The sequence below is a fragment of the Protomyctophum parallelum genome (assembly GCF_964188405.1).
Source record: "Protomyctophum parallelum genome assembly, chromosome: 8".
NCBI lineage: Eukaryota > Metazoa > Chordata > Actinopteri > Myctophiformes > Myctophidae > Protomyctophum > Protomyctophum parallelum.
In genome coordinates, this window is record NC_139703.1 from 34,044,629 (window position 1) to 34,072,021 (window position 27,393).

Consider the following 27,393-nt stretch of genomic DNA (forward strand, 5'->3'; position numbering starts at 1 on the left):
TGCATAACTCTATGGTTATATGTAGCAAGAGGCCTCTGCATTATATAAAAATGAAGGCACGAGTTAACCTTGTAAAACATGTGAAAACATATTGGTAGACCTTCTGGGAGAGACATGAATAATATAGGGGTTGACAGAACTTGACACTGTTAGTTAGATAGATGTTGCTATCCTGACAAATATCATCTGATGTACTCTTGTGAAGGTATAAGGTATGATGTGGCCTATAAGTACTACAAGCCAACAATGGTATAGGTATAATAACTATCATACATTTGCATATAATTTGCAGACATATAGTTTCGCAAGTATTTGTGAAGATCACAATTTCCATCTGGTCAGACAACATAATCTTGCTGTAAACAAGACCGTCAGCACACTTAAAGGACCACTTCACCACTTTTCAACATCTCTTCATATAATTGGTCCTCACTAATGTTCATGATAAAACACCACCATTTGTTCCTACTCGGTCTGTCTCTCATAGGATTGCTTTGGGCAGTTCGGACACCCATCCACCAGAGGCATCATCATTACGCTGATTTTTTTTTAAACAAGATTTTTTTTTTAAATATATTTAGATTTGTATTATCATGAGAACGATGGCTTCAACTTTTGCATTGCAACTTTTCAGGAAAAGAAAGCCTGCCGTTTCTATTAGCTTGGATTCACCATTGATGATGTCACTGGTGGACGGGTTTCTGAACTGCCCACAGCCTTCCTATGAGACACAGACTGAGTAGGGAAAAATGGTGGTATTTTATCATGAACATTATAGTTAGGACCAATTATAGGAAGAGAAGTTGAAAAGTGGTGAAGTCGTCCTTTAATCAACAAACACAAGCAGCCGAGGGGATTATGCAATTGCAGACACAAGCCTTTATGCATTACATTCAGTGAGATGAGCACAAAGCAATATGTTTACCGAAACACTCCAATTCCCAGTTCACCCACGCCACTCGCCTCCACGACAAAGTAACCTGTTTACAAGTAGGCATTGTGTTCCTGCCAACAATTACATCGTGTCATGACTTTTCCGAAAACCACTGAAAAGTGGTGGATGTAGATATCACTGCAGTTTGTTGTCTAATTTGTTGGTATTCACATGAGTCGTGGCAATGTAAACGTATGTTTTCTCATGCCAATAAAGCCCTTTGAATTGAATTGAGTCGTGATGGCATTAAGAAGAATTGCATAGAATTGCATGTAAGAGTATGACCAGCTGCACTCTTTAATTTACAGAGGCGCAGAGGCAGATGGCTTTTTATGGTAAATGTTAAGTAGTATTATGTTCTGCTTACATGAGTGTGGCAGAAGTAAGAGGTTAATGAACGCATAGACACAGACAAGGTACACAAAGAAGTCATTGATACAAGTAGATATAACGAGCCTCACTGTTTTCCTTTACCCCTGCTGGAGGCAATGATGTGTAGAATAAACTAGTGCTCTTCAAACCACCCACACAATGTTCTAGTACAGAAAACAACAACGGAATGGGCCTCACAACACTTATATCATTCCCCTCCTTTCTTTTATTGCCCTTTTTTGTTCTCTCTCTCTCTCTCTCTCTCTCTCTCTCTCTCTCTGTCTGGTGAGTGACAGTTTTTTCCCCCCCAGCAATCCTCTTGTCATTCTGTGACATTGAGAATCTCAAACAGTGAATTCTTTCCAGGATAAGGGAGAAAAGAGACATATGTCCTCTTCAATTTTCCATGTGTCTGCACCTGTAATTTTACCTTCAAGTGTCAGCTTATTATTTTGTTATAAGGAGGTGTGGGCCTTCTATAAAGGAATGCTTTTCTGTGTTTATCGTTGTCCTTCCCACATGGCCACATGGTTTCCCCCCAATTGACACTTCAATCAGCAGGGATCGTGCAGCAGTCTCATGCGCAGACGCATAGCGTGGAAAACAGCTGACCCCAATCCGGCTCTCGGGCGCATGCATGAAACGAGCATGCGCCCGAGAATTTCACATGACCTCGCCCACTTGCCTCTCCACCTTAAGAGAAACACAATATAACAATGGGCACAGACTGCACGTTACACCTGTGATACTAAACAAAATGGACCGCTCAATATCTCCTCTCATTCTAATTGTCAGACAGATCTTGGAACTTACTATTGTAGGCAATAGGGTGCTGCGTGCTACGTGCCTTATTGATGCCAGCCTCACAGCCGAGGCTACATTGGTGGCAGCGGTGTGTTTGGGTTTAGTATCCCTGGCGGCACAGACCGTATTCGTTGAGCGTAGTCGACAGCACGTTACCTGCCTGGGTGTGGAGGCTTAGAGTATATACCCGGAGGAAACCCTGAGGCGAAATGGACATAGTGGCCGAATTTGGTATTGAAGCGTGGGCCCAAACACATGAACGCGCTGGTCCGTTGACTATCATTGTGCACGTTCACGATGACACGTGAACGCTGTTTCATATGTGAACGCACGTGAACGCGTGCAATGATAGTCAACGGCAACGCGTTCATGTGTTTGGGGCAAATCCATCCCAGAATGCACTCTGTTCCTACCCGGAAGGAGGAGTGAAATCGCCTCATGCGCTTTTGAGAAACTTAATGCAAGTGGATGGAAGGAGAACTCGGGTGCCATCTCTATTCATATACTGTATACTCTAAGTGTGGAGGTCCCCCCAGTCAGTCAAGCCTCTCTTGGCTGGTGCACGTGGACCAGGATAAAATAAAGAAGGATGCGGGAGCTTTCATCTTGGGACTCCCTTCAAAAGAAATAAACTCCTATTAGCCTGAAAATGCATTTTGATAAATTGTATTTAGGATAAGCCGCCTACCGTAGCCTACAATTCTGGTAGAGAGATGTTTGGTGTGCGAGAGATTGTGTGCAGTGTGTAGAGGCAACAAAGCTTCCTTTCTGGAGTTGTGGGCCCCACTGCAAGATTATTTTCCCACTGATCCTTCTAAAAGGTCAGTGCCCTGTGGGCTTGAAAAATACCTGTTGTTGTCTTTGGGTGTCTATGTCTACAGGTGATCCATTTGGTTATGATCTGAGTGTGGTGGCATGTGTCTTATGTGGCTGGCTATGTTTTTTATTGTATTGAATTACTGATGGTGCTGATGAGCTATCCCTCACTTCCACACTTGTTGTTAAGGCTATGTTTATGTCTTATGTTGTCTGTGAAACATTTAAAAATCACACCCGTGTGAAGTGAGGGGCGCTAATATGACGTAAATTTTCCCTTCATTGTCAATGCGTTTACAAAACAACCTTTGAACTAAAGACAAACATTAAACATGTGTATAGGAGGGGCGCCAGCCCCTCCTATACACAGGTTTCGTCTAGTTGAACGCTAATGCTGTGTTTACACAGGCAGATGCAAAGATACAGTCTACCATTCATTTACAATTGAAGCCAGCAACATGAAGATACAAAGATACATCCTATGTTTGCAGCTGCTGCAAAAGCTAGAAAAGCTACAGTACAAAGACGTTGAGCTGCGGTTTCAACTTCAGCTACAAAGATACAAATACGCTGTGTGGCTTTGCGTCTTTGTATCTTTTGCATCTGCCAGCATAACCAGGAGAGCCCCTCCCATCTCTTCTATGCTGAACAAGGATGAGGAGCATGTTAATCCACAGACACATTCCTCTGTGGCCATTGCACAATGTGACATCGCCAGTCATTTGTGTCAGTAACCCGAAGGCTCCACAAGCAACCCTTATTAGGTCTATTCTTCTTTAGTGTATCGGATTCGTCAACATTATATGTCCAGCTCTGTGGCGTGATGCCACTCTCTTGTCTCCATGGTCCCGCTTGGAAGATGCCGGCCTCAGAAGGTGGTTCTTTTCTGTATGTAATTAGGTGTTGTTGCTGGTATGACACCTGTATTTCCCTCCGTCTTATCTTGTCTTGTCCTCTTTCCATTCCTGCAGCCTATACACACACACCCCTCCACATCTCTTCCCACCGTCCTCATTGTTGGCCCGATATATGTGAATGTGTGAACTGCAGAAGCTAGTTGTTAATGGGAAGTTGAGTGTGTTTATTTATGAGAGGCACCCTCCCCCATGCAATCAAGCTCACACCTCCAGCCCGTAACGACCTTGGCAGTCACTACTCACTATAGCCACATGTTGTCTCTCACACAAACTGTTGGCTACAAGCCTTACATAATTACACTGTTGGTAGACCAGTACTTATATGCTGTGTGTGTGTGTGTGTGTGTGTGTGTGTGTGTGTGTGTGTGTGTGTGTGTGTGTGTGTGTGTGTGTGTGTGTGTGTGTGTGTGTGTGTGTGTGTGTGTGTGTGTGTGTGTGTGTGTGTGTGTGTGTGTGTTATGTTTACCTGCGTGCATGCTTGATAGAGATTGGTGAAGAGTTTGGTGTAGAGGGAAGAAAGGGGGAAGAAAGGGGGGGACCAAGTGTAGACCCCTGGGGGAACCCATTCAGCAAAGTATAATAATGTTTAAGTGGTCATGGCTTAAGACTCAAGGCTCAATGTGGTTGCGTTGTGATACACTGTTGCCCATCCCTGCCCTCTGGCATGTATTAAATTACTAACTGTTGTTCGGGGTGCACTCTCTTCAGGCATGTGCACTGATATGAGAACCATCCTTACAAAATGACCTATGTGTGCAACATGAAACAACGGTTGGCTCACAATGTTCTCCAGTGCATTTATGTTCTAAAGATGGCCTGATGTCCTCGTTTGCCCTCCTGTTCATTAACCGGTATGGTACACAATACATGGCGCAGCTTTAGCGTAGTTCTTATAGAGAGACCCTGCAGAGTTTGGCCACCCTGTACCATACAGACAAGAATTGACAAAAATTGACATACTTTGCTGAGCTATCAAGTGCTCTGAACAAAAATCTGGTGCTTTATACCAGGTCTGATCCTCAATATCTTTCTATCAGAGTGAAAAATAACGGTAGTTCAGCCTTCATCATTGCCGAAACGTTTGTCCCTGTTCAAATATGAAATAAACAATTTGAACTGAAGTCTTGGTGTGTGCGACCCACTACCGTTATTTTGATATGTTTTGAACGGGTACAGCGCACCTACAGTCAGAGTAATTTTTTTAAGGGATAGAAAGTAGGCTGACAGGAAACGGGAGAGAGATGGGGGGATGACATGCGGTAAAGGCCGTGTCGGGTCCGGGAGTCGAACCCGCGGCACACAGCGACTGGATCACCAGTCCGGTGCCCAGACTGTTACGCTACGGCCTGGGCCCAGTCAGAGTAATTTCTATCAGAGTGGAAATCTTTGGCCTCTAAAGCACGGGACCACAAATGTATAAATACTGTAAATGTTAAGTGGTACTAGACTGTAACGGACCCGCAGTCTACCTTTTATTGTGATGTTCAGGAAGCGTTGACATGCTGGCCCTTTAATTTGACATGGGTCTAGTTAAGGATAATTGGTGATTGGAACCCAGGTAGCTCAGCTGTGGAGGTGGAGACTGGTTTAAAACAGTCCTCCATGGTTGAGCATCAGAGACACAAGGACAAACATTTGTTGACTATGGATGGAAAGGAGCCAAAGTAAAGGCAATGGAACGTACAAACATAAAGGAGAATTGGAACAAAACCATGGACACACTGACTCAACAATTAGCACCCAGCTGGAAAGGGGACAAGGTGAAAATCTTTTGTTTATTATGGTCCGATGGTCTTGTGTTACATTCTTTGAGGTTTATTGTTTTCATACTGAGTTTGATATCTGCACTGTATGGATTTTATTGGTTATGTAAATATGGTTTAATGAACAGCCTGTGCTTATATATGTTGTTTATTGATTATCGTCTGATTTATGATGCATATTATGTTTTTCTTGTCTTTTAGTTCTACGTTGATTCTCTAATAAAGCAACTTAAAATCATCAGTCAGTCTTCAACCTTATTGGCCAGCTGGGTCCGCTACATAGACTTGTCTTGCAAATGTCAACTAATGTCAGCTTGAAGGCCCACTAAATAATCCACAAAGCTTAAGGATATTGAGTCAGCGTTTTATTGAAATCTTCTTTTATTGAGCGTCCAAAACAAATCAAATCAACATAGGTGTCAGTTCAAGTTCTGACAAACATTGTCACATTGCCAACCGCATCTGAGATCTCTACAATATAATTCTGGTGACGTCTAAATTCACTGTATGGCCTATAGAACAGCAGTGAAATCCTCTCCTCTGCTGACAAGCCTACGCCCACTGCTTTGGAAACCAATCACACCATCCCAATATGAAGGACCCACCGTCCATAAAGTCTTTGCAATGGTTCTGCAATACAGTATTTTGATAAACTTTTACTTGCTGAATTGTTTCCACCAAAGGGCAACACCTAGAATAATGTTTTTAGACTTGTCCAGTGACTTCAACACGATCATCCCACCACAAGCCTGCAATGATGCATGTGGGCCATAGCCTGGTTGTGGCATGGATCACAGATACAGTAGACTGCAACATGTGAGACACAGACGGTGACATGCTATCAGTGTATTCTATTCTCAATAATGTCAACACTGTATTGATATTTGTGTATTCTATTGATGCAAAGACACTGTGATTGTGTGTGTGTATATTTATCTATGCATTGTGCAGTAATGTATGGGTTGTATACTGTCTTCTATAGCGATTGTTTAGCTATACTCATAGCTGTATCTTACTTATTTTACTCTGTAACTGCATGCTATTGTGACTGAATTCCCCCCACAGGATCAATAAAGGATTATCTAGCGGCTAGCCCCTACATTGAATTTAGATTTTACCAGACGTATCAGTGGGTGCAGATCTCTGATCATGTGAGACTAGACAAACATAGGTCAGTGTCTCCTTATCTTTGTTTGAACACACGACAAGCCGTATACGTGGTCAATGTCCTGGTCAATGTTCCGACCGTATCTCTTACCTTTAAAGCAAAAACATAATTTTGAAAAACAGTGAAACACAGTGTTTCATGGCACAGCGATATTTAAGAATCACTCAGATAAAAAATCCATGCTACTCTCAAACCAATACTATCCGAATTAAATTTCCCCCAGACACGCTATACACAGTACACACATACACACAAACGTGCAGAAGGATGCTTATTCTCTCTCTCTCTTTATTTTTCTCTCTCTCTGACCAGGATGAACCTATAGTGCTGGTTCTGGGCCAGTGCTGGTGCCAGTTCACAGTTGGTTCAGTGGCGACTGGAGAACCTTCTAAACACCAGCTTGGTTTTCTACGAGCTACAGAGCCACGTCATTGCAATGGAATAGCACCCTCTATCTCTTTTGTCTTTTTTGATAACTCATACACAATTTCACTCTCACAAATTATTTTAATTTCTCTCCCTACCTCACTCTCACCCCTCTCTCTTTCTCTCTCATTCTCTCTCACGCACGCACGCACGCACGCACGCACGCTTACTTTGCTTTGCTTATGGCAGTCCATCGATGTCGATGATGACGTTGCTCCAAATAAAGTTCATGGGATGATCACTGTTGTGTCTGTCGTCTGTGCATAGCCTGGTGGCTGCTCAGACCAATGCGTGATCTGCATATTTTGTCACAGGAGGGGCAGGGGAAGGCAGCAGCGGTGGTCGGTGGACCCCTGGTACGCTGGTGCCGCTGTGCACGCCGCTGTGCTCTCCTCTCTGTGAACTTCTCCTGAAGGTGAGCGATTCCCTGGTGGCAGGTAGAGCTCCAGGTGTGACGATCAACAGCCAGGGACTCCAGCGCTGGTGGTCTGATGTCACACTTCTTCAGGAGTTTTGATGTGGTCCTTGTACCTCTTTTTTGGACCTCCAGCAGCCCTTTGACCGGCTTGAAGCTGGCCATACAGAATCTGTCGGGGTAGGCGATGGGCTGGCATACGGATCACATGCCCGACCCATCTGAGGTGTTTTTGGCCAAGGAGTGCTGTAATGCTGGGTGTGTTGGTCCGGTCGTACATAGTCCGGTCGTACATAGCCTATATACATGTAAAAAAAAAAGAAAAAAAAAAGAGAGATTTCCAACTTTACAAGTAATTAAAATCGCACAATTAAAAACAATATAACATGTTTACGATGTATTAGTTTGAGCTTAATCAAACAGTGCTTTACTGGCCTTGTTATGCGAGCGCACTTGTGAGATGATTTGGGAGCGCATGCGGTGATGCGGCATCACTGTCTGTGATATTATTTAAAAAAGGCATAAATGGACTGCACGCCTTTATTTCCAAGTGACAATGACAAGCATACAGCTTGCCTATTTGCATTTGTAGGCTATAGGCGTAAGGGGCTTAATCATTCACCATTTAAATAAGTGCTTTGACGGTTCAGATAAAAGCGAGATCATTTTCGGGGGTCGGGAGGACGGGACCGCGGCGTGCGTCGCCAACACATACCAGCACACATGCAAGCGGCAAGCCTTCATCCATATGTTTATGATTCGTTCATCAATGATCAAATCACTACATAAACGTTGATTATGACTGCCTTGACGACATGATAGCCTATCTCTCATGCAGGCATCACTCACCCACAGAACGTATCACAGCAGTGCGCAGTCTCGCGCCTTCGCCGTGCACTGCGCACGAATGGGTAAAATTAATATAGGCCAGCCTACAAACTTATTCCATTCATGGCGATGCGATGTCGATGTGTCGGCCTACAACTTTATTTAATTCATGCAGGTGTTCGTTCTTTATTTATTTAACAACACACCAGTTAGTTGGGTTTGCAAGTTGCGTGTGCGTGCGTGTGTGTGTGTATGAGAGAGGGGGGTGAGGCGGGCAGCAAGGCACGGGAGAAACTTTTTTTTTCCTGTAACCATGGTTTCCGGTCGTATTGCAGTTGTTCATGTCGCAAAAACGAGGGCGAGGCTTGATTTCATAGGGCGTGCATTTATTAATGTCAGAACGAAATTAAGGAAGGATCAGCTGTTTGCGATCACTTTATAAATGCGACGTGGGTGTACTACGAAACCCACACTCGAATTTGTGGCAGATTTTACACTCAATTGATAAATGAGGGCCTTAAGCCCTATATTTTATACTTCTACTACATCGTACGACAGAGGTTTAATAGCAAAGAACAATATCGAACCTACAAGCTCACAATGCATCATATGTCGTTGTAACCTTGTAGTTGTGCTATTAAAAAAACTTAAACCATCTGAACATTTTCACCTAGCTTCATGCTAATGTAAGTTGAAAGTGGTGTCTGTCTATGGGTTTTATACATATTGAACCAATTAAAAGGATTAACAAAGAGCTTGAGATTGAATAAAAACTCATTGCGTGCATTGGAACACAGGTTGTTGTTTCTATTTGCTGAAATATAAACGCTTTGGACATGGTTTCTGCCCGACAGTGATTCACAGGTACTGGAAGGAGAGAAGGACATAAGCACGAAGTGACAAAGGGGTATACAGAGGAGCTGCTCACAAGAGCACAACTTCCATACACCCAGTGGGGAGAGAGAGAGAGAGAGAGAGAGAGAGAGAGAGAGGGAGTAGTCTAGTAGAGTTAAAAACAAATGTAAGAGAGTACCATAGTAAGGTTTGAGGCCAGCATCTCCCAAAGGAATGACTGAGAGGGGTCAAGGAACAGAAAGCGAATAGAGTTGGTGTATGTTGTTCATAATAGTTGTAGTACTTCAGCTTTTAATGAGGAAGGACCAGAGGGCTTTGTGCAGAACAGATCCACGAGAGTCAACTAATACAAGCTAATTCGACTGAAATACAGGGATATACCGTATAGGGAGAGAAAGGATAGGGGGTATGGAGCGAGATAAGGACAACAATATTGGGAGATAGAGATTGAGGAAAAAATAAAGGATCATTGATGAATAGAAAGAATAGAAATGGAAGAGTAAGGGCCACATAGAGAAAGAGAGAAATAGAGGATAGGATAGATGGTAAGTGAGGGTAGAGATAGAGGAATGGCAATAGTAAAGGGTGACGGATGATAGGTGAGGGTGTGGATGTCAATGAGTGAATCAGAAAAGCCTTTTCCTTCTGGGGGTTGGGTTGGGGCACTAACTCTATACCTGCCATCTATTCTTGAGTCATGGCATACATCCTGTAGGCGTCAGGGGCTCCGCCACTCACCTTGTATCTCGTCATGGCAGAAAGCGGATTACAAGGGCAAAGCCAAACAAAGCCCCTTTGGTGTGGCGAGCGCTTGCACAAGGGAGAGGAGTAACTCTCGCAGTCTCGGAATTGGTGAATGAGTATTGGTAGAGTACTTTTCTTGCTTCTTGAGTTTGAACAGATGTGACAGTGGCCTCTGCAACCACATGAAGTATACCCTCTGTTTGCAGGCTTGCAGTCCAATACAGCCAGAGCCTTCTCCCCTCAGCAGAAAAACAACACAAATGGTATAGTTCAGGACGTTCTCTTCCTGAAGAAAGCTACACACCACACATCCAACATACAATATCGCCAATTATGAGAAGATTCTGGAACTGCACAGGGATACTTCTGGTGGTGAATTGGGTGTCAGGGGTGGTGAACCAGAGACCTTGAACTGATTCCCATGATCTCTCTACCCATTCAGCTATGGCCACCCATATAAACCTTCTAGTCATCCTTTCCTCTTCATAATGCTGCAAAGAAATGTGCCAATAACTGAAATTGGACTTGCTACAACAGGAACAAAAGGAGCTTAATTATTTTATCTGGTGACTTTTGTATGACAAAAAGTCATTGGCTGCATTGTACAGTTATGCCAGCTAGCGTGGTCTTTCAAAAGGATAATTTTTTTCAACCAGGCTTTGTCAATGTGAGTTGGCTCTGTCTCCAACAGTTTGATCAACAGTTTAAAGCTAATTCATTTGGCTCGTTTTTAAATCAGCTGCACAAACTATGCTGAGCACTGTAGTCCAGTTGAAGAGTCCAAAACACAATGGTCCTCAATAATGAAACAACATAATGCATGACAGAAAACTGGGTGTACAATTATTATTTCCATGCAAAACTTGACATTTACCAATTTGAATGTGAAGGGATTTTTCAAATTGTTGTTAATGATGGTAAAGGGTGACATAAACACAAGCGTTAAGCAATTAAAAGCAATGTGGACTGTGGAGGGTAGCCGATTTGCAGTGTGATATGCTTATTCACTGAATAAGCACTGAAAATCAGTTACTAAATCATTATTCATCTATTTACACAAAGAGTTTTGGCAGTCAACACAGATCTGATAAGCCCACATAATGTGTGAGAGGATTTGGGGGGAACACAAGGATCTTTTCATGGAGAGGGATGAGTGGCTATATTCAGTCGCTTTTGCATGTCAGCTAAGGAGAGAAACATGATACTCAAAATAATGCTATAGGCCTACCTGTGCATGCTCTACATGTTGGGGGTTTAGCCCCTGGGACCTTTCAGTGGGAGATTGGGGAATAGGTCACAGCCAACCATTAGCAGACCGATGCCAGTATAGTTTTGGCGGCTATCAAGTCCCTTTCTCATCAATAAATCAAATTTACATACAATGATGCAGCGCACACCGTGATTAAGAGACGATTTTATTAGATTGTTGGGTTTCTTAATGTGATTGGTGCGATTGATTGTTCCCATGTTCATCTGAAGAAACCATCTAAGAATCATTACGCATTCATCAATCTTAATAAAAAAAATCACTCCATAAATATTCAGGCCATTTGGCTATCTCTTCTAAACGTAAAAGCCTGGTGGGGAAATGCATAATTCCTTTCATTTTCCAAAAATGCAGCATAGGGACACGGTGACTGGAGGGCGCACTGAAGGGCCAGTTGTGTCCTTGTGAGTAACTACTGCATTAAAGTATCATTCTCTAATAATACTGAGGTTACATACAGTGGCAACACCTGCAACAGATCAGGAGTACAGTGTGTCCATAATGCACACGGCAGAGCACTGTGTCAAGTTGTGTTCATTTGTCTCACTAGTCTTCAACGAGATTATAAAATTCCAATGATGTCTGCAATTTATAATGATGGCATCACATATAGTGTCCAATCTGATGCAGTCTGATTCAGACACCTTTATTGACATTGTGAACCAATCAGTGAGTAGATCACCCTCAACTGTGCTAGTTACAATTTACAATCAATTACAATTTAGGCATTTAGCAGACGCTCTTAATCCAGAGCGATTTACATCAAGCAAGAACAAAAAAGCATGGCAATACATCACATACATAAAAAGTAGAAACATGCATAAGCTAACAGTGGGATATCTATATAATGAATAATATAAACATGCTCTACCATAGGTTAACATAATGTTTTATTCAGTAAAATTAGTTCCGGCTATAGCCTTTATGGGCCTGTAACAACTCAGCCTAATGATCATTTAAAGTTTTGTGAAAATCTGCCCATTCCTTCAGTTATTCTGCTCTCACACGCGCACGCGCGCACGCACGCACGCACGCACACACACACACACGCACGCACGCACGCACACACACACACACAATAAAAACTTTGACTCATCATATCCTTCACTCTTATGGAAGTTTCAGTGGGCCTTCAAGTTAATAGATTTCCATGGCAAAATCAATATCAACCTTTTCATGACTGCGCTGAAATCATTGCAAGGGATCTTTAAAGAGATTGAAGTTGATTGTGCGTGTCTTCTTTGACACGGTCAGTATGGAAACTGAGAGGGAGAAAGTGTAACTACATTTTAACGGCTATTATGGGATTTGTTCCCAGACAGTAATGTGGATCCAGAGATGAACATTTGAATATAGTTCAATTAAAAAGTAAGTAATTGAACACCATAATAATTTGAAGATATGGTACTGCCAGAAATATGCAAATAGGGGGGAAAAAAACACTGCATTGTCAAAGCTCCATGTAGTTCTTTAAAGATGGAGTGCCACGTTTTTTTTCCACCTTAAAACATGATCATCAGGTATTATTATAATAAAAGTGTACAGTATTTGTTAAAATCATCATCATAAAAACGACTCCAGGGTATCTAATGAAGTACTGTCACCTCATAGACACATGAAAAACTGGAAAAATACAAAAAAATTGGCACTCCATCTTTAAAGGTATAGCTCTCCTCCGCTCTCCCCCGACAAGTGTTGGACAATGTCTGTAGCCGAAAATCTGATTGAATGTGCGGTGGGTAATGTTTGTACACTGGTCGAAAGCCGAATGAGCAAGCTCGGTCAACGGCCGTCGGGTAGCAACGGGCTGCTATTTCCCTTGTGGAGAGGTTTTTCTTAGAATTGTCTCATATAAGAATTTGGTCCAAAAATAAACAAACTGTCTCGGCAATATATCAGGTCAGGGAGGTGTCTCTGTATCATTTACGACAGTCAGTCACTCATATTTGACATCTGTTTCTAGCGAAAATGTAACTAATTCGGCAGCAGTAACATTAGGGGATGATTTGTTTCTTTTCCATTATAATACAAATAAATAAATACACAAACCCGTGGACCTAGCGATATTGACGTCAGACTTCGGTGCTCTAGTGATCATTAGTTGAAGAAAGGCACGTCGCCATTTGTATTGTTTATTTATAGGCATGTATATGTCCACGTGTTTGTTGTTGAAAAAGACATCAAGCCATAGTCTATTTTTAGCTAGCCTGGGTTCCAGCCTGATTCGCTGCATTTCACGGATCTGAAAATGTCACTGCGCTACTCAGTCTGGACAGAGGCTGCTTGACTCGCATTTCATGGCGTCAACTGTTACGTAGCCACGTTGTTGTTGATACGTCATCATCCAGCACCACTCTGTCCATGCTTCTCACTGTTGAAAAGAATAGCGCCGTTCGAGACTTGAGAGAAAAAACCTAAAAAGTTAACGATTCAGTAGTACAAAAAAATGACGGCTGTGTGGGGTGAGTTTATAGTGAATGATAAGGGGACGTTGCAGGACAACAGCAGTATAGCTGCGCAGTGCACATTGATACAACGTCAAACTGGTGTTTTTCCTCAACCCGCACCACAGACCAATCAGAAGCCACAGTTCCATTTCAACCTTCATATGTCCCGCCTACTTTCATGACGACGCCAGGCCCAGGAAATGAATCCCAATGCATTTTTCCCATAGACATTTCAAAAAGTATTTATTTAAAGACCTTTTAAGCGCCGTACGAAGCCAACTCGAGTTGTGACAAATCATGACAACAAACACAATATTTTGGACCAAACAAATAATTACAAAGAAGAAAAACAACAGAAAAAGTGTTGTAACCTGCCATTTTCTTCTACTTTCTAATTATTTATTTGGCCCAAAACATTGTGTTTATTGTCATGATTTGTCACGACAAGAGTTGGCTTTGTCCGCGGCGTAAACGTCTTTAAATAAATACTTTCGGAAAATGAACGGGGATTTCTTTTCCGAGTCTCTCGAGGGGGCGGGACTGCGACGCTCTATAGAAGACTGTCCAGACTGAGTAGCACAGTGGCGACATACCAAAGCCTACACGGGTTGTGCAGTTGACGCGCTGTGATTGGCCAGTCGCTGTGATTGACAGCCTAAACCTAACCCTAACCTTAACCTCAGTAAAACTATACCTAAACCTAACCCTAACCCTAACCTTAACCTCAGTAAACTTAACTTGCCCGGGGGCGTGGTTATAAGCACAACCCGTGTAGGAATTAGTGTAGCAGCGCGGTGACATTTTCAGATCCACAGAACGCAGCGAATCAGGCTGAAATCCAGGCTCATTTTTAGCACCTGAAGCCCACAAACTTGACTGAACTCCCGACTTCATTCGACTCCCAGTCTGAAGTAATGTGCAGTTGTCTGTTTTGGTGGAGAGAATGTTTTGACAGGGAACTGTCTACATATCAGGACTATTGTGGAGTTATATTGGTATTTCTCAATTTGAACCGAGTTAACCTGTATACTGGCTCCTCTAGAAGCCGTAGACAATATGCTTTTATTATTATCTGGAATCGTGTTGAAATGGAAGGTTTCTCAGCCCTCTGTGCCATTCGTCATTCTCTCATCTTTGCACCAAGTCATGAGTTTTTACCAGACTATAGCTTTAATAATATGTATAGTATATTGTCTCTATGATTCTATTGTTTTTTACTCCCTTCTGTCTTGTCTTTAACTTACAGTAAATCCTCTCCTTTCCTCTCTTGACTTTCTCTCTTTGTTTCATCCACCTCTCCCTCGTTCTCCAACTCACTGTGTATTTCTTTCCTTCATTATTTCTCTCTCTCTCTCTCTCTCTCTCTCTCTCTCTCTCTCTCTTTGTGTGTCATTTACCCAGGGAGGCAGCATTAAGAAGTGTATAAACTTCAAAGGCTCTGCATTAATAAGTGGTGGAATTTAGATCCTATATACCACCAATTAACATTAAAATAGATAGATGTACGTCTGGGTACATTTAGTTTGAGACTAAAAAAAGAAAGAGATTTAGAAAAAAGGAAAAATAAATATGTGCAAAGAACAGATGCAGCGAATGGACAGAGAAGGGGATAAGGGGGAGAGGGAGGAGGGGGATAGTTGGAAATAGAGAAGGGGTACGCAAAATAAATTGCCTTCTCATAAATTATTGCTGCGAGTCACAATTAGTCACACTTCAACAGAGGAATTTAGTTAGAAAATTGGATTCAGAACATGTTGAATTTGATCAAAGTGAGATCACGATCCTCGTAAATCTTCAAACGGCAGATGATAATATGGTAACGTCAGCGAGATGAGCGATGGACGTGTGAAAGTGCGTTTGTATGTGTGTGTGCGTGTGTGAGTGCGCGCGTGCACACACATGCATGGGCATACACCAACGCATGCATGTACAGTATAGGCCCATGTGTATTCATGTGGCTGTGTGTGTGCGTCTGTGCGTGCGTGCGTGCGTGTCTGCAGTGAAGACTAAAGGAGTGTCCCAGGGTAAGGAAGATCCAGGGTACGTGTTTTGACAGCCAATTGAATTTACCCTCATCTTCATAAATCCACTTTTCTCCACTGCTCTTCATCTGTACATGAAGAGGAACGGATTGTCTTTCTTGTCTGGATTGTGTTTTTTGTTTTTTGTCTACAAATGTAACCAAAAGGACCCGTCCCGTTAGGGTCCAAATGTAACCAAAAGGACCCCTCCCGTTAGGGTCCAAATGTAGACTACTCTACAATACTGTGGACTACTCCACTCATCCAGGGACGTGCAGAGAATGTTAGAGAGGCAGGAGCTGGAATTAGCTATAAGGGCACTTTTGGTAAAAGAATATATCGGATCTACAAGCTCACAACGTGTCGCGCTGCAACGCGTTGAGAGCATGTAGATCAGCTATTTTTGGGGGTGCGACCCACACTCTTTAGCTACTGGAGATGCGACGTACGACATGGATTTCTAGTTTCTACACAGGGGACAAGTTATTTCACTGCAAGATGCTGCGTTCAAGTTCGGGAGACTTTGCAATTGTCCTGAATGCTGCCTTCGGGTATGGAATGGAAAGAGGGGGTATTTCTTTCACCATAGTGAATGCTGCATTCATGGTCTGGAGAGGGCAGGGTTTTTTTACAGATGGGTAAAAGGGCAGGGGCTGCTGAAGCCCCTTTGATGTATATGATCTTCATGGAGCCCAGCAGAAGTGTGACCGTGGACCCGGCCTCCTCACAGAGCACGACCTGGACCAGACGTGGACAAGGCCCCTCCACGGAGCCCACCAAAGTGTGACCGACGTGGACCCGGCCTCCTCACAGAGCACGACCTGGACCAGACGTGGACAAGGCCCCTCCACGGAGACCACCAAAGTGTGACCGACGTGGACCCGGCCCCCTCACAGTGCACGACCATGGACTGCTATCATATTATTACACCACCACACTATATCCTAATATTCTAATATATTATTATTATTATCCGACAACATTACTATACCATATTATATTATCTTACACTATTTCATTACTTATATTATCCTACACTATTTCATTCAATATTATTGTTATTGTTACTACTTGTATTTGCCTGTATCTCTTTCCCTGTCTATCTCTATTCTATTCTTAAAGTGTCATGACACAACTTGTTGTGATTTGACACTTTAAATAAAATGTAATTGAATTGAATTGAATATATATGTGTGCACGTGCCTGCACCCATCTCTCTTTTCATCCAGTTGTGCAACTCCTCCCATGTGGATGTTCAATCACCCTCCTTCAGTTTGTCTTGACCTCTGACTCACATTCTCTGACCTCTGTTCTTTCTCTCCTCCAGCTTTCCACGAACCTCTAATTCTCTCCCTGAAACTGTTCCCTTCTCCTCCCCCGTAAACAAGGTCAGTGTCTGTCTGTCTGTCTGTCTGTCTGTCTGTCTGTCTGTCTGTCTGTCTGTCTGTATCTCTCTCTCTCTCTCTCTCTCTCTCTCTCTCTCTCTCTCTCTCTCTCTCTCTCCACAGATCTCCCCTTGCTCATCATCCTGGGCTTGGAATGGATTATTTAACACGGAGTCCATTAGCCAGGATATGCATAATAGTCAATGATGCATGCCACACATGTTTAATGGCAGTGCATCCATGTGTACAGGATGTGAGTAGAGTCCCCCCTGCACCGTAGGTGTTCACGTTGAGCTACAGTAATGTTCACTTTATGCCATACTGTGTGTCGTAGGCTCAATACTGTATGTCAGTTTGTCACCTCCCCCTACACATTCAATAGATCGAGATATTTTGTGGCCATATGTAATTTCTTGGGGTCTAGTAGGACTAAAGTAAATAATAAAAAAGAGAACACCATAATTGCAAATTAAAAAAAGTATATATATATATATATACTCATATTTCATGTTGTAAATAAACTTGGACTGCAAGTTCTTTAACAAATCTAATATGTAGCATAACTAGGACCATCTAAAACAGTTAAGAAGCATAATAAATAAATAACAACATTGTCCCACTTAACCAAAATAGGGATGGTGGTTAAAAATAGGTGATTAAACTGTGATACAGTGTCTTCCATTATGCACACGTATCAATGTGTCCTACCGTACCCGCGGGACACAGGCAGAGTCAGGTAAGAGTTAAGGCAGTATATATCTGCCATTTTAAATGGCTAGGTATAGGTATGGCCTTCCCTGTCTTCCCTCCTCCATAGGTTATGCTAATCGCATTAAGACACCTTAATTTATCTGCATGCTTATGGAAGAGAGTGGGGGAAGGGTTACGATAGGTTATTATCTGCAATTTAAATGCCAGCACAGCTCACTTGCAGATGTACACCCCAGCCCACCCCACTCACCATGTCCCTCCCGGCCAATTGCGAATTTAAACATTGTCTCCATGTCCCCCAGCACTTCAGCCAACTAATCAATTACAATCAAGTAACCAATCAGGGCACTGGTATACTGATTACAGAGCTCTTGGGATCCTGGGAATATCAATTAGAGCCTGATTTGGCTTTAATGTCTCTAATAAACAGCTGCTGCAGTGGATCCCTGGGTGACAGCTAGCACAGTCCTCTGTCTTCCAGACATGCACAAATACACAAACAAATATACACAAAGTGTACTGTATACACTACAGACATCTGACAATTTAAAGGAAAAACTAGCAGAATATTGTTCCACCAGAAGATGAACATGTACTTTGGCATAGATTGAACTGAACTGTAATTCTGTAACCTTTTGTAAACAAAAGGAACTAAATTGATGGGTTTTTTTTAGCTATAATTTTTATCCCACGATTTTGCAACCCATTTTTTTCACCCAGTGTCAATTATCTAATGTAATCCTGGGCACTACACTTCCTCTGCCAACCTGGGGGGGGGGGGGGGGGGGGCAGCGGACTGACCTCATGCTTCCTTATATGCATGAGGAGTCCAAGCTTCTTCTTTTCACCTGACAGGGGGGAATTTCCCCGGCCGGACATAGCGTGTGGAAGGAACACGTTTTTCCGACCGGTTCCTTTGCCCTCCATCAGGTGCCCCAGGTGGCCAGGGGGAGGTAATTTAGGTACCAGGATTACTGCATGTTTTTGTGAGGGTACCTACCCTAGGGGACACAGGGAGAACATGCAAACTCCACACAGAAAGGCCCTTTCGCCAACCCCACCTCAGGTATGGGCACTGATGACGCAGAGGAGGGAACACGCCCCCAGCGGGAATTGAACCCAGGACCTTCTAGCTGTGAGGCGACAGCACTTTATATTTGGGGTTTTGATGATGGTGGTGTAGAGCAATATTTTTGTTTTACTATTTTGCTAAACATTTTTGCATAGTTAAAATGGCCAGTCTACAAGCTCACAACGTGGCAATGTAGATTGGCTAGTTGAACTATTCAAAAATGTTTTTCAAAATATAAAAAAAAAAAAAGGCAAATAAGTTTAGGGATAGTTTAGGGTGACGAAAATGGAGCCCCAAGTGTCTTTACCTCCCCTAAGTGTTAGGCATAGATTCAAATCAGGTTCATACTTGTCAAGCCATTCAGTGACCCAGCTGCCCTGTGTCTATGGGGGCACTGCAGGGACAGCATATCATAAATCAATATTCATCATGGATCATAGGTAAACCAGTAACCTATATATATATATATATATATATATATATATATTAGTCTAAAGGGTATAATATCAAGAAATCAATCATCGAAAACTATACACATTACACACTATACTGGATGCCAGGTCTACAAATGAACCTGGAATCTACATAAAGTAACATGCTATAGCCTAACAGCCCAGCCAGCCTAAAGCCCAAACCACACCAGTTGCAACTCCTTGCAACAAAACCGTTTTAAAGGTCAACCACGCCAATGCAACTCCTTGAGTTGCAAGGAGTTGCATTGGTGTGGTTGACTTTAATATGGTTTTGTTGCAAGGAGCAGCAACTGTTTGGGCTTAACGATCCCATAAACCTGAGGCAGAGATGCAGCTTTATTATCCGGCTGAATCTTAATAACATTACTATTAATAGGAAAGCACCTCACTCACTCCATGACAATTTACCAGGCCTGCATAGCATAAACACACACACACACACACACACACACACACACACACACACACACACACACACACACACACACACACACACACACACACACACACACACACACACACACACACACACACACACACACTTCCTCTCCATGTTCCACACAGGCCCCCATGCCACGCATACTTTTTTTCTTACATTTTCTACTTAAGTAAAAGTATCAACACTGCAATGTAGAACTACTCTGTAACAAGTAGAAGTCCTGAATTCAAAATTTATATTCAGTAAAAGTACAAAAGTATTGGTATCAAAAGTAGGATGTGCTCATTATGCTATACATGGATAGAAGATGGATGGATGGTCCTGTTTCACAAGTTTTCAAATGTAAAAATGTCTAAAAATCCTTTTAAAATAGCAGAGCTCACAATGTGTTACATTGTGTGAGCTTATACATTGGCTATTTTCAAAAGACTTACTTGTGGTACTCCAATAGGCCTACTTTTGTACTTTTACTTGTATTTTTTATTCCGGACTTCTACTTGTAACCGAGTATTTCTACATTGCAGTATTCATACTTTTTCTACCACTGACGAGCATCATGGCCAATGAAATTGTGCTTTCGACCACACTTTGGGACTCTATTTACAGATGAATTACCCATCGATTGAAATGCAGATATCACTATACTGTTCACATTGAAACACTAACCAGTTCAGCTGCAGTTTATTGCTTAACTACTTACAGATTGTATACTTTGTTGTACGAAGTGGACACTCCCACACGCACGCCTGCCCGCCCGTCCGCCTGCATGCATGCCTGCCCACCCGCACGCATGCACACACACACACACACACACACACACACACACACACACACACACACACACACACACACACACACACACACAGTGTGTACACATAGTATGGGATATTAATCCCAACTATTTGCTCAGGGCAGTGGTGCAGAACCACTCTGAGCTCCTGGGGAGAGAGTCACATTCTAGCTGACACCATCACCTTCTCTTCTCTTCTCTTCTCTTCTCTTCTCTTCTCTTCTCTTCTCTTCTCTTCTCTTCTCTTCTCTTCTCTTCTCTTCTCTTCTCTTCTCTTCTCTCCTGTTATTGGTTCCCATCTATTTCCACTTCTTGTCTTTCAATTCTATCTATCTTTCTTGTGCTCCTTTTTTCTTCTTTGTCTTTAATTCTCTTCTCTGTTCCCATCTCTCCTCACTTCCTCTGTGCTTTCTTCTTCGCCTCGTCTCCTCTCCACTTTTTCTCTCTCTCATCTGCTCTAACAATTTGTCCTCCCCTCCTCAATCCTCTCCTCTCTTACCTTGGAGCACAGTGACGACTGCTGCAGTGGACGCCAGGACAACATAGACATAGGGGCCTTGGCCTTTACAAAGCATGATGTTGCTGTTGTGTAGACAACGCTTAGACAAAAGGCTAGAGCACCAATAGAAGATTCCCATTTCCTGTCAGAGAGGAAGGGAGGTCTGCACTGAATCAAAAATACAGTATTAAAACTGTGGGCAAGCTGTTGAGGTTTGTCGATAAACAATCTTTCAGACGTAGTTCAGAGACCATGGAGAAGAAGGAAAAAAAATTACTAGGGTCCAAGTATATTCTCAAATATTTGTTGTAAGTATTTTACTGTAAATACATGATGTGACTCACTGTGCGATTGTTAGTGATTGTGTATATCTCTGCAGACTGTGCTTCGTAATCCACATGCATTTGGAGTTTATTGCCTTGCAATTAGGCTACTGTATAAGACTATCTGTATGTCAAATGAATATTTGTTCAGTTCACTAAATACAATACAGTATCTAAACTCAGCAACAAAAGTTCGGAAACTTAACTTTGGTTCATTCTTCTCCACTTTAATAATACCAATTGATATGGTATTTTATATCATTTTAATCTAGTCACCTTTACAACGTGTTATAGATTGTAAGGATCGGGTGTTCATGAAATGAGCAACACAGCTAAACGTCTCCTCCAAAACATTTGCCAAAATGGCAAGTGGTTGGTATTCATCCTTGCTTTGAGTTGCTTAGTGGATTGGATGATTGCACTCTCCCACAGTAATAAGGGGGGGAAAGCACATATTGGTCTTTTTTACACGTTATTAATTTTCCACTCAGTGTTAGGGAACTCAGTATAGCGGGTGGAAGATCCAACAGCTTGGCATCATGCTGGTTACCAAACCTAGCCACATTTTGTTGTGAGATGGCATCCCATTCCTCTACCATGTTTTGTTGCAAGTCATCCAACGTGGTTCTGTTGGTCACTCTAGCTGCACGCACAGCACATCCAAACTGATCCCACAAGTGTTCAAATGGGTTGAGGTCTAGACACGGCAAGCCATCCCATCCACTCCACTCCCGCCTGGAGGTAGGCTACTCTGTGATGGTCCTGGCTCTGTAGGGGCGAGCAGTGTCATCCTGGAGGATGGCGTTAGGTCCCAGATTCTGAAGATATGGGATAGCCGCTGGCTCCAGAATCTCATCCCGATATCTCACTGTATTTGAGATTGCCTTCAATGATGACAACCTCAAGTTCTGACTTGCCTGTGAGAGAGATACTGCCCCATACCATGCCAAGCTATTGCAGCTGCTTTTGGATCTTCCAAACATAAAGTGTAAAAATGGCCAATATGTGTTGTTTTTTCCTTATTACTGTCTGAGAGTGCAATCATCCAATCCACTAAGCAACTCAAAGCAAGGGTTGAATATCATTTGCCATTTTGGCACATTTTTTGGAGGTGCTACCCACACATTTAGCTGTGTTGCTCATTCCACAAACACCTGATCCTTACTGTGAGGGCTGTGATCCCAGCCCCACAGTGAGATAAGACTCCTCTAACCCACACTCACATTTGCATTCTACTCTAACCTCTAGTATTGACATTTGCAATGATTATATTATATTATAATTAGGGCCGGGACTAATTGCGGTTAATTTAGATTAATTAACTACAGAAAAATTAATCGCGATTAACTACAGATAAATTAATCGCACCTTTTTTTTCACCGCGGAACGTTTCTCACTGGGCGCTTTTCTTTTTTTTTTAAAGATATTTTTTTTGCGGCTTACGCCTTTTATTGATTTTTTAAGGGACAGATAGTAGGCTGACAGGAAACGGGAGAGAGATGGGGGGATGACATGCGGTAAAGACCGTGTCGGGTTCGGGAGTCGAACCCGCGGCACACCGCGAATGGATCACCAGTCCGGTGCCCAGACCGTTACGCTACGGCCTGGGCCACTGGGCGCTTTTCTATAGTACTGAAAACTGGAAATAATAAAAGGTCACCCCATTTTGTGTTGCCTAGAACTGGAGGTCTGACAAAAAACAGTAACAATATGAATTACAGCTTTGTGATGTCACTGAGATGTACTTGTTACTGTTAAAAAAAAATTTCAGACCTCCAGTTCTAGGCAACACAGAATGGGGTGACTTTTTATTATTATTTCCACAACAGGTATATTAATGACAGTAAAATGTTGAAAATGAGTGGTATCCTGTAGTCACTATTCGTTGATTCACTGGGATACCAAAAAACATTAAAAAAAAAGGTTTCTTGCTGTTCTCGGGTTGAATATTGATATGCGATTAAAATGCGATTAATCTAGATTAATTAATCGCAAAGCCTCTGATTAATTAGATTTTTTTTTTTAATCGAGTCCCAGCTCTAATTATAATGCATAAAACACAATCAGTATTTGAAAATGGCTTGGTGACAATATGCACTGTTGTACTAATGTTCTGTTCTTTATTTAGTTCCTGAAATGGCAACATATGGGACAGGGGGTGGAGTGAGAGTCAGCTCTGATGCAGAGGACCATACCAACATACTTGATTGAGAAGGGGGGAATTGGGAATTGTTTAGGGATTCCAGTTTGCTCTAATTGCTGTCCACCCCTTTGTGTATTATTGGTTTGGTCCACCACTATATAAGTCTCCCTCATGTGTCATTTGGACAGGTCTGTTGGTTGAGTTAATTTCCTGTTTGATTCCACATTATTTTCATTTAAGTTATTTTCATTTAAGTTATGTTGACCTCAAGGGCCCTACCACTTCAGTTGCTGAATCTTGTAAAACCTGTGTCATCCTTAAGCTTTGACTGCTCTGTCCCTCACATTTACAATCTATACCTTGTTGTAAAGGTGATTAATCAACGATTAAAATGATACAATACCAATTGGTATTATTAAAGTGGAGAAATAATGGACCAACTTTTGTTGCTGAGTTTATATTCACTCATGACAGATTATCTTTATTTATGTCTTGCCTTCATTTATAAGGCTTTAGTGGGTGTAAATGCAAGACTGCCTATGGAACTGGAAGGCTCACCCCAAAACACCCTCACCCCCATATATTTCCAACGACCGCACGCTGGGGCGGTTTTTGTATTCTTGTATTTGTTTTACCGAGGATAAGATTAGAAATAAGTTTAGTTTTTTGAACTGTTTTACATAAGGTTAGGAATATGTTAGGTTTAGGCATAGTTTATCGAGGTTACGTTTAGGAATACCATTTAAAGACCGTTCCAAGGTCTCTACCTGGGGCGACTCTCTCCAGGGGCAACTGTGCTTTGGGGCGAGCGTTTTTGGTATTCTGCCTATGTTAAGTTTAGTTTCCCGATTTAATTTGGCACTGTTGCCTCATAGTAGCCAGACAATCAGGATGTGCAAGGCCTTAAACTATATTGTATGGCATTGTGACTGATTGCCATTGTTAAGGACCCCCATTGTGTTTGTGCTGGTATTTTACGGGGGGCTTATATAATAGTTTTATTGTGGCCGCCTGCAGAGAGACAGTGACAACATCTGCCCCTCTTAAGATTGTCTTTTAGACTCAACCATCTGTTTCCTCCAATCAATCAACCAATCAGTCAGGCAATCAAAAGGAATTATGCTACTTAATGATCCCTTTGACAAAGACTTGTTGAGGCACAGAGAAAGAGAAAAGAGGGGCTGATTTAAAAGACAATCTGTACAATAAGTATGGGAAAACAATATACCATACCAGGTGTATTGCATGTTAAACTCCCCCCCCCCCCGTCAATGATTCACAGCGGTATATTTGACATTACTGCTAAAACCAATGGCTTCCTCAAAAATCGGAAATGAAATGATATTGTTGGCACTAAAAGATATATCATGAACCACCTATAGTGAATGGGGCTGAACCAATAATGTCCAATGCCACTAGTATCATTTTAAGACTCACAAACAGAGGGCAAGTACAAGTACGGTACACACAAGTACGTAGGCTACCAACCCGGTCTCACCCAAACAGGGTGAGATAGCACGGTTTGGCATTTCCGTACATATTACACTGAAATTCTCCCCAAAGAGGCATAGACTGTGACGGAGGGGCGCCATCTCTACCGAACTTGAGCCACGAGAGACACCACTGAGTTAGCTAAAATGAGCGACTTGCCGTGTCGAAACGTTGCAAAGTTCGGTAGAGCCAACTCTGCCCTGTCCCAATAGCACAGAATCGTAAATAATGTCAAACCCGATCTCATCCAAACATGGTGAAATGGAACGGATTGGCAATTCTGTACATACACACACTAGTGGAAGCCACGGCTCCGTCTCGGTCAAAACAGTAGTAGTATAATGTGTACTGTGTTTGGCTGAAAGCAGGCTGAGGCTACAGACCTCCCTGAGACTGACATAAATAGACAGTGGAGATACAGTAGTTTGAAGTGCACATAGGCACACAGGCATAGGCACACATATTTTCTATTACAGCGTGCCAATTTAGCCCGCTACATTTGCAATTCTGCAGTACAACTAATGGACTCTGGATGCACAAGTGTAGGTCCTGCTTCAGCAACGCTGAACGCCACTGTGACTGGCGGTGTTCGGCCATTTTTACCTCCTCCACCTTTATTAAGCCTAATGGCTCTGGCGCGCATTGTATACTCCATCGATAAGCAAGCTAATGAGTCTCCACTCCTAGCTATTAGCTGGCCGTACGTGCCAGCTTTAAGAGGGATTTGACTTTTAAAATGCGCTGATCAGAGGGGAGTTGTTTTGTTGATGTTTTCCAGGAGGCCATGGCGCCTTAAAGATAATCAGCCCTTCCAGATAATTCCTACCAGCTAATTTTAAACAACATAAATGTCACTGAATGTTGTGGAAGCAAAACGTAGAATGGAGCACGAGCAGCACATCCCTCACCAACCTTAACGCACCCTTCAACAACCTTAACGCATCCCTCACCAACCTTAACGCACCCTTCAACAACCTTAACGCATCCCTCACCAACTTTAACGCACCCTTCAACAACCTTAACTCATCCCTCAGCAACCTTAACGCACCCTTCAACAACCTTAACGCATCCCTCACCAACCTTAACGCACCCTTCAACAACCTTAACGCATCCCTCACCAACCTTAACGCACCCTTCAACAACCTTAACGCATCCCTCAGCAACCTTAACGCACCCTTCAACAACCTTAACGCATCCCTCACCAACCTTAACGCACCCTTCAACAACCTTAACGCATCCCTCAGCAATCTTAACGCACCCTTCAACAACCTTAACGCATCCCTCAGCAACCTTAACGCACCCTTCAACAACCTTAACGCATCCCTCACCAACCTTAACGCACCCTTCAACAACCTTAACGCATCCCTCACCAACCTTAACGCACCCTTCAACAACCTTAACGCATCCCTCACCAACCTTAACGCACCCTTCAACAACCTTAACGCATCCCTCAGCAATCTTAATCCGGACGTTTTAACGCATCCCTCAGCGTGCGTGCGTGCGTGCGTGACGTGTGTGCGTGCGTGTGTGCGATACGTGTGCATGTGCTAGTGAACTTGTGTGCTTATTGTATGTGTTTGTGCATCCTCTAATTGCATATGCATTTTTTATGCACTTACTGTATATTTCTTATATTTATTTCATGTGACGTGACAGTGTTTCAAAGATCTGTGTGAATATTTAATGCAGTTAAGTACATGTATAGGCCTATGTGTGGTTACACCTCATGCATGTGTTGCAGATGCAACTATGCATCATTAATATGTGATATTGTATGTGTTTATACATTTGTGTTGGTTTGTGTTTATGATGAACATGTCTCTCTCTCTCTCTCTCTCTCTCTCTCTTTCTCTCTGTGTGTTTGTTTGTGTGGGAGGGGGGTAAATCATTCAGGTTAATAATGTAACTGACTTTAGTTAGGGTTAGGTAAGTCTAGGGTTGTAATTTGTTTTGGTTAATCTCCTGAGGAGTAATGGGGTTAGAGAGAGAGAGAGAGAGAAAGATAAATAAGGGAATAAAATAAACAAACAAACAACATGAACAGTAGCCTATAAACAGATAAATAGCACCCATGTCACTGTTGTTGTTGTCAGAAGCAGCAATTAGGGAACGACCACGTACAGTTTCCCCAGATAGTCACAGTCCCATGGCTATGGTGGTAGAAGAAGAAGGTCGGGAGTGGCTTATTGTCGGTATATCAGCCAGTAACACGCAGGAGTCTGTCCCCTGTTACAATGCGCTAGACCCCTGGGAGAGGCATTGCTGAGGTGGAGCGCCACTCTACCGTCAG